General features: G+C 41.2%; 2 protein-coding genes across 5 annotated transcripts in view; one reads left to right on the top strand and one right to left on the bottom strand.

Annotated features, from left to right (window-relative positions):
- The window catches only part of DNTT (DNA nucleotidylexotransferase), a 169417-nt gene extending 156908 nt beyond the window's left edge, over window positions 1-12509 (bottom strand). Inside the window, exon 1 of one of the 2 annotated variants that reach the window (XM_064514068.1) lies at window positions 11671-12509. The gene's annotated coding sequence lies outside the window, so the exon portion shown is untranslated. Of the gene's footprint in view, window positions 1-6450; window positions 6750-11670 lie in introns of those variants that run through there. The other variant, XM_064514067.1, reaches the window with a different exon arrangement.
- BLNK (B cell linker) overlaps window positions 1-15350 on the top strand; it is a 105507-nt gene that overhangs the window by 37626 nt on the left and 52531 nt on the right. The window lies entirely within an intron of this gene.

Here is a 15350-nt window from a genome sequence, read left to right as displayed (position 1 = left end):
TGTATGCAGCAAACCTGACATATAAGCTATAATCGAATGATAGAGGCTCATAATTTGGAAGCACATCTTGAGAAAGAAACGTAATTACAGCTCAATCTCCTTGGCATAGGTAGTTCAAGACTTTAGCATCAGATGTTTATGCAGAAATTATTTCACAATACTTTCAGCTTACTCAAGTTTCACTTTCCAAGGGACCATGAAATTAAAATGCCTTCTTTATAGCTAATACAATTAGAAATGCATCCCAAACCAAACTTGAAATAAATTTTGCTCTCAGCCCATATGCTCTAGGGACAATTTTCCAAAATCAAAACAATCAAAACAAATCAGTTCTTTTTATCACATGTGCCAAGTCAGAAGCCTGTTCTAGCTGTGTCAGATTGTCAGGTAAAGAGGAAATCTGCACCCTCAAATCAGATATGAAGTGTCAGATCTTGCATCTATCATTTGTATATGGCGAGATGCAGTTATGGAAGACCCTGGATAATAGGTGAATTGTGACAGGAGTACATAATTACAAGCTTTGTTTAATTATGGTGTGGGCAGCATCTGAATTCCTTCTCTTGAAATAAACATCTACCACTTCTTGCCGCTGTGAAAAATACCATGAGTTTATTTTGCGAAGAATTTATAGTACATGCAGAAAAAAATTGCTATTCATAAATCAAGTAAATGTTGTGTAGTTGAGATTGATTTCTAGATTACTTTCTAACATCTATTTTTCACTTGTTCATAATTTTTTAATGAGATAACTCTGGGTTGAAATTTTTCATTCTTGTCTTCTAAGCAACAGACATCGCTTTTCCTGAGACATATGAATAAATTCTGAATTGTAAGAGCCATTTCATATCAGAGAAGTATCTATGTAATGCAGAGATGTTCCACTTGAAATGTATGCACTCACATAATTCAAACTGCTAGAGCTAGAAACATTATACATTAACTTATTTTTCATTTTTCCTCCTCCACTCGCCTTTTCCTTTTATTCCTTCATTAAGCAAGGCAAACAACCTAATTTGGAAAATTCACTCTTCAGCATTTCTACAGCTATCAACATTTAAACGCCATGGACAAGTTATTCACTCTTACTCCAGGCCAATATATCAGGTGTTAAGGACAGGATCCCTCTTAGTGCCTTTGTAGCTGGCCAGGGGAGAGTTCTTAAGGCAAAATATTTTGGAGTGAAGGTGTCTAATAGTCAGTAAATTGATTTGATAAAGATCGGGTTGAGACCTTGCTCTGCCACAGACTTCACAAGTAAACTTGGGCAAATTATTGTAGCATGCCATGCTTCCTTTCCCAGCTGCAGAATGGGACTAATAGTATTTCCCCACCTTTACGACAGAAGTTATGAAGTCCTTTTTTCAAATAATACAGAAAACTGTAAAACCGCACTGTAAATTAAAGCCATAAAGTTGCTTTCCAGGGTCCCACTCGCGAGCTTTGAGGCGGCAGGGACATGGGAGATGCTTGCATCGAGGACAGCAGAGTATCGTGGCGATTACTGGCCAAGCAACGGCCCACAGTGCCGCTGCTGCAGCTGCCAGGCAGCCCTTGCGCTGCCAGGGGCCGCGTCAGCCTTGGAGGCGGCCAGGATGGCAACGGTTCAAAGGGCAAAGAGGCCCTTTATTATGAAATTAAATAAATTAAATAGAATTAATTCTATTCTAGTCCTGACCACGAATTACACACATCCTTTTGTGCATTTTTAACTCGTTGCCCACGTTTCTAGATAGAATCATTGTTCCAATTACTTGTGAGCGTGATGCATTGTCTTCCCTTATGTTTAAACAGACAAGAAAATTAAATGCATAAACATCAAAGCAATAGTTCAACTGAAGACTCAAACAAAGGAAAAGTCAGGAAATAAAATAATAGGCTGAGACTGTATGACTGTAACATCATTCAAATTTCACAAGCAGAGAGTTTGCTAATCCTGTTTTGGGGAGGGGGGCTTTATAGAGATATTCTTACGATTAAAGGTACTCTGAGTTAATAAATGTAGGGTGTGCAACAGGACATTTTCAGTTTCACTATGTAATATTTTAATTTCTGGCTTCTTTGCTTTATTTCTGTGTACCACTTTCTGTTATCAAAGAGTTTAATAGCATGGGACTAGTACTACTAAAAGCAATGAGCTTTCTGTGAGGACTGGCTCCTTAACAAGCAAGAAAGACAACTGTCCCAGAGCTTTTGCTGTCTCTGCCAGTGAGGTGCAGCAGTACCAAAATCTTTTGTCATTCTAACCCAGCAAAGGTTTCAAGCTGAAAAAGTAATAGTAGTACATGACTTCTATCCTGATATTTAGCAAGCAGGAAAGGTTTGCCCCTCTCATTGGGATAATCCATAATGGATTTTAAATTACGCTGTTACCTTTAAATACCAGTGCTGACTCAGGAAGATGGTTTTATAAGCCTAAATATGCAGATTTTATTCCTTGCTTTTCTTAGGTCTCAGTATAGCTGAAATGCCACTTTAAAAATCTCCACTTATTCAGAAATCTTAAAAAGGCCAGGGCAGCAAGCTTAGAAGCTCTCTCTTAATACAGCAACCTCCCAAGCAATAAAAATGATGCCTTACAGAGACCAAAAGAGGTTTCCAGTACGTAACCACTCCAGTGTCACAGAAACATACTACAGGGCACTTTCTTGGAAGCAATATACACTCCAAATAAAAAATATTTATATATCAATTTGACTTTAAAATACATTCTTATGTATTATTTACTCATTTTTAGCATGAAAAGGCAAAATATCCTATCTGTGAGAAAAGTCTACTCAGGCATCAAATATTTACAGAGGCAGTCACTGCCTGCTGATTAGAATTAATTTGGGATATTCCCCAGTTCACAGGAGGATCTAGGGAATATCTGTTTGGCGAAGCAAGACCATCTTGCCTCCTCTTACAGCAGCAGAGAAATTGTACTCCTCCCGCAGCAGAAAGGGGGCAACAGACACTTTCTTTATAGCAGTTTCTCTCACACCCTGCCATTAGCAACTGAGATTTTTGCATGACATGAGTGACCTGAGGAGGAAAGACCCACTCATAACTTAAGCACACATTTTGTCCCGAGCTCTTCCAGGAAGGCCACCTCTGCTCTTGTAACCAGATTGCTCACCATGCTATCTTGAATCCAAAGCCAGGCAAAACTGTTATTTTAAAATGATTTCAGAAGTGTCTTGACAAAACTTAGCACTGAAAGAAGGTAAAGACTAAGACCATGGCATACAAGCCTCATGGCACCATTACAGACAGCATGGATTTGAACTTGGGCCACAGTCATGGCACCTTCCCTATGTCAGCTCCCCAGATTACGTCACGAAAAGTATCTAGTCAGGAGAACACACAGACAGACAGACAGACACATTCCAATTCTGTGAATCCATAACTGGGTGGGTTTTTAGCACAGAGTAGATCCAAACCCTCTTCAGCAAAATTTTAACATTTTTTGAGACTTGCCCAAAATTTGTGATAGTCCATCTTGGCAAAATATGTTCTCCAGTATTTAAGTCCAATGATATGTGATGCTTGTCCATAGATGAATAGTGAATTTGTATTTTATGGTTCTTTTTTATATTGAAAATAATGTATAAGGAAAACTGTACATGGAAAAAACTAGTTCTGTACGTCACACTCTCCAGTAACTGCAACCCCATGGAAGATACCTTCAGAAAAACTGTTTTCTTTCCTGCTGATGCCTTAAGATGCAAGCTGGAATTACCCAAATGGTGTTCTGGACAGGACAAAACCCAAACCTAATATAGACACCGTTCAAGCTCAGTTAGCTTGGTGCTAGCCTGGTAGTAATGAGTCCAGCTGAGGAGCAACGTTTATCACCTTATGTTCAATCCCGTGCTGTATGGCTTTTAGATCATGACAGACTCACATCCTGCCAGCTCAGCATCTGTTATAGCTCACCATTAAGACAAACTCTTGGAGCTGATTGCTTAGGCAACAGCGTTACCTTCCATGTTTCCTTGTAGCATCCCTTAAAAATTTTAAATGAAGAACATTTTAAGCAAACGCAATGACTAAGCCCCTACTTCAGTGGCCTTTCTTACTACACAGCTTCATCAGCTGCCGTTGTATAAGGATATTTTTAAAAGCTGACAGGAAATGACTATGATTACAAGCCTTTATTTGTTACCAAAATAAATACGTAGCTAAAAGCTTCATGTGGCAGACAGAAAACAGGTACCTATCTACATGAATCACTGGGAGTCACAAGAGATTTACAAATAAATAAAACAGTGATTCGGTCTTTGAAAAACAGGTACAATTAGTTGCAATGCAGTTTCTTCAAAAGTTGAGAATACACAAGTTTGTATTTTCTGACTGAGTCCTGATATCCAAATATTTTCTGGGATATTACTACTTTCCAAATAGCAATGGAAGCAAATCAAATGTTAGCATGCTGCAATACTGAAGCAGTGGTTAAAGTGAAAACTACCTCGGCAATGTTTTAGTTTTTGCCATTCCAAGGACCATATTTTGCCTCTAGGCTGTGTAGAAGGAATATAACTACAACAGAAGGTTTTCCGTATGCACATACTGCTATTACACTGAATAATCGCTATTGCGGTGATAAGGAATGCCTCAGCATTACAGACATAGACATTGATCCACATACAAAGGAGAAAATAAGTATTAATTTTAAGTCAAGGTTGGGTTTTTTCCCCATTTTAATGGAAATTGCATCTAAAATGTGTAACAAAATGAAAGAATTTTGTCTTTTTTCCCATCCTTTCTTACTGCAAATAATCCCACTTTCAACCAATTAAATTAATAAACATAGTCTAACTGATACCCCCTGGAATGATCTGGAGTTTGCCCAAGAACTGATAGGATATGAGGATGTCAGAGGAAAACCCAGTTCTTCCTCCCAGTACCCTCAGTGCCTGCAGTGGAAACCTGCTGCAAGTTCTTTGGGCATCTCCCATGGCACATTTCATCCTGCTAGTACCAGTTAGGAAAATACAGAAAGAGGTGAAGATAAGCAGTTGCAGTGTTAGCCAGCACGCATCAGTATAACTAATATATAATGGTAATATAAATAATAATATATAAATTAGCATGGTCCCCATATTCATTTTTCCTCCTTCACAGACCAGATCTCCCACCCGCTGTGATCCTCCATTACTCCCTTCTAGAGCTCTGTTCAGGACAACTTCTTGATGAGAAAATTTTAGGCTTAGAGTCAACCTTGGCCACGCTCCTTTCATGTTAGCCTATCTATACCCAGCCGTCTGTGGAATACCGTTCCAGGTGATTTTGACACTATAATTACACAAGTTTCTCTTTAATATTGGAAACACAATTCTCATTTTCAGGGACATTAAGAAAGCTAAATCACAGGCTCTTATTGATATTGGCATGACGGACTAGTGCTGAATAATATTAGATATATATTAAACCTCCTTCAAGAGTAAGTGTAGATCAGCTTCTGAGGAAAAACCGTATGCTGGTCCAGCTGTAGGGAAAGTCCAGGTCTGTAACAGTCAGCTTAATCTCACAAAATTTTAGTGAAAATAGAAACATTTATCTTTAGTATTGTAGACCAGCCTAAATATCAATAGAAAATCAGTCCCAGGGTGACTCAAGTTGGGTACTGAAAAACAAAGGAAAAATTAGAGGTCAACTTTTTAAGACACAGGCTCAAATGACCTGTGTCTGTTTAAACACAAAGCCAGAAGCAGAATTGGGAGTGGAAGCTGCTCCCTGACTCACAAACCAGTTCTTCACCATCATCATGTATCTTGACAGGATCTTCTTCCTCCACCCTGCCAGCTGATTTGCTTTGCTTTTCTCTATTACAAGGCTGTATGCAGCCCACAGAGAGCCGGGTGTTGTAGTTTCAGTTCACTGGTCTTTCTTCCCTTTTAGAAAATCACATTTGGCAGTCAGAAAGTGCTGCACCTGGGACTCAAAAATCAAAAGAAAATAACTTCTGGCTCATTCAAGCAATGAAGTGTGAAGCACTATTAATTTATAAACTCACTTTAGCTGAATTCCACATGTGTCCCAGCTCCAGCACACACCGTGCAAAAACCAGGACAGATCACTCTGCTCCAGGTTTCCTAATTGGAGTCCTCTCATTTTTTGAAAGAAATATACTGTTTAATTTACTGTATGTTATCAATACATACTTCTGCTCTCTGCAGGAGAGACATTTCATTCTTCTCACTTTAGACTAGCCTCTGTGACGAGTGAAAACATAACCCTCCTCTGCTTTTATATAAGCCTGCAGCGCTTCGTTCACTAGTTCATATGCTTTTGCTGTGATGTCAGGTATTCTGTTCAGTATTTCTAAGATAATAAAAGAAAGTATTCAACTCTTTCATTGAGCTCTTTTTGAATTCAGAAATGAGAAGAAAACAGGTAAAAAGTTGAGATAAGATACGTGTGGAAGAGCGAGAGCTATCTAAGCCATGATATGCCTGCAGTACTTACAGACGGGGTCAGCCAGCCAGGCAGGGAGGAGAAAACACGTGAAGACGAGGTGCAAGGAGAAGTGGAGGGGCTGCGGTAGGAGGCCTTGCCGCAGCTGCCGGCCAGACGGTTGGTGCCCGCAGCAGCCAGTCGCTTGCAGCAGCTTCAGGCGAGCCACTCGACGCAGCTGGCCCGGCAAACGGCATGCTGCAGCGGGCAGGACGGCCGCAGCCGCCCTTTCGGTGCGCAACGAACGCTGCAACAGCATCCGAGAGCCGAAACCCAACGGACTGCCCAGCTGCAGGTGCTAACCCAGAGAATTACTGCATTTGCCAGAAAACATGTATTTGAAAGACTTGCCCCAAGCAAGGGTAGAAAGTGCGTTAATCATGCAAATTAATAGCTGTTTAGCAGCGCTTCCCTCATAAATCTCCCTTTCCGATAGCAGTGCTAGTGTAAGGAATTACCATCGGAGTAACCACACAGACACTGGCGTGATGGCACTGTGCTCACCTATGCAAGGGATGGTATTAACCCTCCTGCAATACTTGATTCATAACATCAGGGCCTCTGTGGAAAGATTGTCTGTAACCACCTAAAGTAATGCACATATTTCTGGAAGTCAAATTAAGATTCACAGGCAACTTCTGTGCATGCTTTCTCCAGCTTTCAGTACTTCAAAGCACCTTTACACTTGCCGGGGGCGCGGGGTAGAGCCTGACGAGCGAGCGCCGAGCAGAGCCGTAGCTCAGCCGCCCAAGGCAGGAGAGCGGCGGTGCGGGACGCTGCACCGCAGCTCAGACGCCTCGTCCCTTGGTGCGGCTCCGCCGCGCATCGCCCCAGAGACGGCTCGGTCGGCACCACGCTCCGCTGCACAGAGTAAACACACGGCGACTTTAAAAACTTGACGTTTGTTTACAGTTCTTAGAAGTAAAAAATTCAGATATGCTGAAAATTCTTGAAGAGGTGAAATGATTTAAGGCTAGACTATGGCCAACATCTGGCCACGCGGACAGTGGCATGAGCCTCCCTGCCGCATGTGACGGTTTAGGACTACCGAGACCCTCTCCCAGGTTATTTTACCACCCGCCTAAAAGAGAGAAGGATGAACGGACACTGCCCAGCACGGGGAGGCAGCTCACCCCCTCCCCAGGCTGTCTTGGTCTGGGCTGGGACGACTTTCAAAAATGACAGTGGAGCTGTACTGCCTGAACCCGCTTTTTAAAACCTTTTATTTTGCCCTTCCACAACCTATGCTTGATTCTTCAAGATCTGACAACCTCCTGCTGCTCCTAATAGTCAAGAGTCCTGGGGGAAAAAAAAAGATTTTACCGTTTTTACAGTCCCTATACTATTTTTTTCGCTTTCTCTTCTCCTCCACCCTGTGCCACTGCCACATTTTCGGTAGCTGCCGGTGATATCCTTGATGGAGCTTTAAGTATTGGTTTCCTCTTCATATTTCTGATGTTTCAGTTTCCCCAGTCACCTGCTACCACAGCTCTGTCATTTCTCCTATTTAGTTCCTTACTGTCCAGTTTCACTGCTTTTTATTATTTTATGACGCTATCTCAGAGTATTGAGAATAACCTAAAAATACCTTTCCATTTCATTGCCATGCTGTGCACTTCATAAAAGTCATCAGCTCTGCCTCTAAATCCCAGATCTATCTGACATAGTTAATTACTTTTATCAGTATATTATCTTCCTTATCTCAATCCTCTGCCTTCAAACAATAATATTCTGAAGCAATGCAAGGAAGTATGAGGAACATCCATGCCACTGCTTTAATGAATAGATATTAGAGTTCAAGATCGCAGACGTAACAGGATTGTTTGTATTGCCTGAAATGTCATCACGAATTATCAGATACACTCCTTTTAGATTGCTGGTATCAAAAAACAGTTAGCAAAAGATTCATAACTAGGTATTTACCCAGCAAATATATCTCTTTCCTTTCTACATATAGCCCACAAATGAATAGGTTTAAATATACTCTGAGAAACATGGCAAAGTCAAATAATTCCTGTCATTATTTGATCTTTTTAATAAAATACAAGTTCAGGGCACACGTACAGTCTTCCAGGTATTCTCTGCTAGCTAATCCCTTTCCAGTTATTACAGATGAAACCAAAATTTCAGCTATTTCAGCTTTTAACCAAAAGCAGTACTAAATATGTATCATACACCACCATCTCACTGGTACTACTAATTTTTAGCTTTCTTCAAGGGAAAGAAACTGAGTCTAAGAAACCAGTAAAAAATAACAAATGTAGCCAATTTCAAATCACGCACCAGAGCCCTTACAGATGATGCCTTGCCAGCAATATGTCTCCATCACCATCAAGGTGGATATGGTATCAGATCCTTCATTAATAACAATGAAAAATGAGAAGAAAGCTCCACTTTCTGTACAGATGCGAAACACTGTTCATCCACAACCCTGCACCGAGACCCTCTGAACAAATACTCAGGGAAGCGTTAGTGGTATCAGTTCCACCAAGAATAAAAAGTTTCTAAAACATCTTTAGAAGCTCATGATACTTTGAGGGTTTTTTTCATAAAAAGGGAAATCCACCAGAGAACAGGGTGATGAAAGTCAGCTAGCAGACCAAGAGTAAGGCTTGAAGGAAACCACACCTCTTAGGGAAAAGATACCTTAAAATCTGTAATCTGGCCATAACAAACAGGACAACTTCAAACATGTAACGTTCTTAAACCCCAGTCAGATCTCTACAACATAGAGAAGGTTTAAGTGTCCAAGTCCACGCTCCAGACGCTGGAAAAAAACTATCACCTGCGTATATACTTCTAAACTACCAGAGAGAAACTTTCTTTAATCCCAGAACATTTTTATATCGTAACTTCCTCAAGGCAGTAACCGTCTCCTTGTTCTCTGTTAGAACAATATATACTGAAAAAGGGATCAAAGTTTATGAATGAGACTACTATGTGCTACTGCAATGCAGTGAATATTAAAGCTCCGATATACGCATGTCCTTAAGTGTAGGCTTCTATCACATTTTATTATTTCCTTCACTTCTCCCTAGCTACTTTTTATATTTTGAATCTGAAGGGATGACCAAAAAGTAGAAATAGTTGTTCTGAATCCCAGAGTTTGCTACTAAATGTAGATTTTTCTTCTCTCACTGAACCCGCAGAGTATAAAGATGCAGGCTTTTATGACCTCAGACTTATGAAATAACTCTTTTAAATGCTGCGACAATGAATGCTTCAAAATAGGATACATAAAAAATAATAACACACTGATATGGTATGGCACTCCTATTCATTTGCTACAGTTTTGTGGTCTTAATGCAATTAAAGTTAGCAACTGTAAACATAACATTTGCAACAATTCACAAAGTTTGCAGCCCAAGATAACAGACAAATTTCATGGCTATAGTTATAAGTCTGAATTATTTTTGTCCACAGAAGAGATTATTACATGTATTTATTTTATGTCATAGCCACATCCATACAGCACTTTAATTTATTAAACTCTTGTTATTATTTCACATAGTGCTTTGCTACTTGTAGCTTTAATGAGATTTTTTTCTTTCAAAATTCCCCCATCTCCCTGGTCACTGCACTGTTTGTTTTTCAAGGCAGTATTTCAAATCCACTATACTTTTAGGTAGAAGGACCTTGGGAGCTTCTTTGCAGTGTTACTCCTGCTCCCAGAACACAGGGTCGGGCAATTCCTGTTATCCAAGACACAGAACAGCGCAGGCTGAAGAAGGCAGAAACACCTGAAAACAAGAAAGACTACAGACAAAAGTAGTTTTCCTGTTCCTAAGCATGCTCAGATAGGAATTACTGTGGTCACCGAAGCAGTTCAGGTTACCAAGTCATTCTAGAGAAAAGATATACTAACCATTTTCCTTGGCTGTATTACAGAGCAGTGCAGGAGAGAAGTGCTTGTTGGTTTTCTGGCTGCTTCCAGGTGCTGACGGCACCATGGCATGTGTGAACAGTATTGGCGCTACACAAAAATAACCTCATTTTAGGACATCCTTTCCATTTTGAAATTTGGAAACTTTGGGCAATTTTTTTTCAGTGTGAATATACACAGCGATTTTGACAGCAGAGATACAACCCTGTTTAGACCATTAAATATGTAGGTCTGAATTCTGACTGATGCTTGAGTAGGCACAGAAAGGAAGGACATAAAACACTTTCTCCTCCCACATCCTCCTCCGTCCCTCTGCGAGTCTTATTCTCAGTGCCAGCGCCAAATAACACACTCTCCTAAGCACTTCCACTGAGTCTTTTTGGGTCCCCTCTGGAGTAGGTCTACACCACAAACAGGAGGACTGATTGCAGCACAGGGAGGCAAATTTGTCCAAGATTTAATCCAGTGGGCCCTGGCAATAAGGGACGAAGGTGTACAAGCCCCAGAGAAATGTCAGAAACCAGCCTGGCCTGCCAGTCTGCAAAGAAGCCCATGCCACTGGGCCTTCACTTCTGCTGGTTCGATTGCTAGCTGGATTAAAGCTGGGCAGGTAGGCATCTCCGTGCTGCAGCCCCTCTTCCCTGCTGGAAGGGGACAAGACTTGCAAATCGAGTAGCAGCACCACTCCTCAGGGTAGGGCAGCAGCCAGGTCTCTCCCCAGTAGCTGCCTGCCGGCTCCAGCACAAATCACTGCCTCCAAGGCAATCTGGCCTCAAACACGTTCAGCTTAAGCATTAAATAACTACGCTGTCTGAAGGAGCAAACTTTGTGTTTCTGTGGGCATGTGGAACAGATGACGGCAAAACTGAAAAGCAGAAGTGCAGCTTTTTACACAGCGGGTTTGTCCCCAGGGAAATAAAACACATTTGCTGTGCAGGTGCTAAAGTGAGTTTGTTCAGAAGCCCCTTCATGAGAAAATCCTACTAAATTTACTGCTTTCACATCTCTGCCTACCCCGTAGTTTAGTTTCCTGCCTACATGTACTGCCTGTTTCCTCCAGTGAGCTAGAGAAAAAACCCAAATCCCATTCAATTAAATCCAGAGTTGTATTTTCAAATGCATCTTTTGTCTACTACTATTACTATTTAAGCAACTTTAAATAAGATATCTAGTGCCTGGAGTGATAACCAACTAAGCTTTAAGATTTCTAGGCCAGTTGCTAGGAGTCTTCCAAAATTAACATTACTGTGGCATTAAGCTATTTGACAGGTCTCAATGATGAGACTAAAATGTCTGAAAACGAGTATTACTTTAAAATACTTAGCACAGAACAGGCAATAAGAGAGTACCTTCCTCTCAGCTGCTGAGACACAACTGAGTGCCCACATGTAGCTTTTTCTGAACAAGAAGCAGTGTTTTCTAGTTTAAAGCAGCTTATATGCATCCAGGAAATGGAAAGATCCATTCAAATAGACTAGTCAATGAGACTCCAACAGAGATGCCTGGAAGAAAGAAAAAAAAAGAGAGATGTGTTATTTTAAACAACAGATACAGCAGTGTCTTGCCTGTTTATAGCAATCAGTAAGTAATAAATACATATAATGTCATGAGGAGTCATGTTCCATAAACTCATGGTTTCCAAATACCAGTTCAGAGACATTGAGCGGTAAGTTAAGTAGGCAGTGCATCAACTGAAATAGAAATAGAGGGGAAACAAAACTACGTCTAAATTGACATAGCTTGAAACAATTGAGTTCGAGCTGTCTTTTGCCATGGTATCAAGCACCACAAATTTGCATGCAGACCCACATCACCATGCACTAAACCCATCCAGGCAGCATGTGACTGTCTAGTGGTAACTATCCATTTCCCCTCCTCCCTTCATCGCCACGGTGTGTTGCTGACCTGTCTTCCTGAGGATAGTCTGAGGCAGAAGAGATCAAATATACACAAAATATTTTAAAATAACAGGCTTTAGCAAAAATTAAGGCCTGCAACATTGTTACAGATTCCAGTTCAGACTCTGGTGGTATCATTTTTTGCTATTTCCAAACACTTCCACAGCCTTGAGAAACAGAACTGTCGCAACTATTTTCTGACATTCACGTGAACACAGACTGATCAAGCTAAATTCCTTCTACTGACTGGCTACATTTCCATCCACATTACGCTGTCTCAGTGGCTAGAGCTCTCACCTTTAGTGCTATCCCTGCCGCAGCAGAAAGTCAGAACTCAAGCAGTAGATTCAAATTTTGGAGACCTTTACGTAGGAATAAATACCCTTTTGAAGCAATTATTGGAGTCAGAGAGAGTTAAGACTGCATGTAGAGGTAGGTAGAGAGAAGTACTTCTGAGTTAGGCGAAATACCACGACCTCAAGAGAGTAAGAGCAGACAGATATTTTGAAGTGAATTTTCAGTCATTTTACATATTACTCAGGAAAGCTTATTTTCTGCTCTTTTGTCATGACTTGGAAGGAAAAGCCAAGCAAAAGCTCATGAAGCTGTCCTTTAAAAAGTAAAACGTTCATCTTCTGTTTCCGCAAATTCCCCAGAAGAGAAGTCAAAATGAATAAATACACTAGCTACTCAGCAAGACAGGTTTTACATGAAATCCATTTCAAGAATTTTTTCCTATAAAGAACAGTTGCCTTCTTCACTTTTGAGTATTTCTGAAAACATTTTTGGCACAATCTTCTCTGTTAATGTTGAAGACAAAACTTTAGTAATTGATAAGGTGTTAAGATTTGGGTTTTCTAACATGACTGAGAAAAAAGGCAAGCCTTACATGGTCATATCATAAATAAAATTGAAACCTATTATCAAAGTGATTGCTTACTTCAAATCAAGTTTCTCAGCTGTTTTATGTATATTGAAGGCACTAGACTGTATCTATGAGCATTAATGTAATCTGTAAAAAATAGCTTCCTCTTGAAATAGCCATGCATAGTTCATTGAGATTCTTTGATGCAGCACTGTCTCCTCAAAGCATTAAAAATAAAACATTTAAAAGATTTAGTGTAAATTGATAATGTTTTAAATTAATCCACTCGCAGCTCTTTATATTCACGTCCTCATTGCTAAGTTTTCATGCTACATGATACAGTCTACAATTCTCAGCTTTTTATTTTCGCTGTGCAAAATCGTCGATGTTCAGAAATGACAACCAAAAGCCAAGGCTGCATCTAGGTACTGGCTTGGATCTATCATACTATCCACTGCAGCTTGGCTCCCCAGTTGCCCTCTTTTTACTGCCTGGGACGTGTGCCTAGGTTTCCTCGGCAGCAGATGAGGCTATGGGGCAATGCTGATGCACCACTGAGTCTCCCCGTTTCGTGGCTGGGACGTGGCTGGGGCTGCAGACCCAGAGCAGGAACTCAGACGTCTCCCAGGTTCCCTAGAGTAAACACAACTCAAATCCATAATCCACATTAAAACTGTGACATGGATGGTCTCCATAAAAAGCCACTAACATTAAAGTTTGTGGATTTGAAAGGAAGATATGTACTACTGATATTTTATGTAATATTTAACATTGTAATATGAATATTAGTAATACTAGCAGCTTCAGCAGGAATCCCTGACCAACCCCAAATCATCACACAAACTATACACTGCAAGGTATTAAACCACACAGCATTAATTTAACTGGAAAAGGCAGTCATCAAAGGAGTCAGGCAGAAACCTGTAGTCAAGAAAAAACATCAGACTCGTCCCTGATAGTAACCAAACGCTGGATTTTGCCTAATGGTTGCTCTATAATAATGCCTCTGCATGAAGATACTTGTTCTGATCTAGGGACACCATTTACCGAGGACTAAATTGCTTCAGACAAGTCTTCTGATGGCTCGTTTCTGTGTTACAAGAGCTGTCTATTTCCTAAGGGAAGCAAAGTCAAATCATAAATGATCTTAACTGTAGGGTATAGAAAACTGGAGCAGACAGGAAATATTTGGCAGTAAATCACAACAAGTTTTGATCTAATGAAGGTAAGATACTAACAGCCTCAGACAGAGTTCGTTGCACAGTCTTGTTTTGACCATGCCTTGACTATTTCACAACTGCTGAATAGAAACCAGACCAAGTCACCGGCGTGAGGAAGCAGGTACAAGGAATGACCCAGTGGGAAAGAAACAGCAGATAATAGCAGAGGAGTAAGAATAATCTTAGTTTCTGAATATGCAAGACAAAGAAAAATCTTTTCAAAATCTTCTTATTTATGAGCATAAGAGAAGAATTAGACAGACATACTGGGAGAGGGTCGGGAGACAAACCCAGACCAAGCCACAGCACATGCGGTGATGAGCAAATGATGTTCCAAAACTCAGTAGCAGTTAGATAATCTGTCAAAGTATTATTAAGGCCAAAAATTTCAATGGCATTTTGAGCAGCAAAAATAAAAGAGCATGAATACTCTGTGAACCATCCTGGACAAACGGGCAACCCCCCCCCATCACCTGCATTAGGTAGTGGGGCCAGGAATTTTTCCTGTATCTTTCATAGCCACACACAGGAAAATAAAGTTACCACCTAATTACAAAAACCAGCAGATTCCACATGATCCTTAAAAGTTAAGATATGCAAATACTATTTAGGTAAAGAGCTTGAACGGTGATGCTCCAGAAAACCGGTACTGCAGGAACGCCCCTGCACAAAGCCGCACTCAAGGCATGAAAATATATTCCCCCGGGTCACCGCCCTGTGCGACACGCCAGCCCCCACGTGCTGCCCAACCACGTGTCCCCGAGCTGCCCAGCACGCTCGCGCCAGCACTGCGGATACCTGCCAGGCCACAGCGGCAGCCACCCTCCCTCCCCTCCGCCGGGCAGCACGGGCTGCCCCAGCCACCGCGCCGGGGCTCAGTGGGTGGCCGCGCTTACGGGACATGCCAGGGTGTGCAGAGGTGGCACAGGTGACACATTCCTCAAAACAATTCCCCCCCGTCAGGAGCGGTGCTCGTGGCTGGGAAAAAGTTTTGCGCAAACCAAGGTTGCAGCCAGGATACCACCCACTCAGGAAGCTGGATCCCA

This window comes from Dromaius novaehollandiae, chromosome 6 (assembly GCF_036370855.1).
Source record: "Dromaius novaehollandiae isolate bDroNov1 chromosome 6, bDroNov1.hap1, whole genome shotgun sequence".
NCBI classification, from domain to species: domain Eukaryota; kingdom Metazoa; phylum Chordata; class Aves; order Casuariiformes; family Dromaiidae; genus Dromaius; species Dromaius novaehollandiae.
Note: the sequence above shows the minus strand (reverse complement) of the source record. Positions and strands in the feature narration are given on the sequence as shown.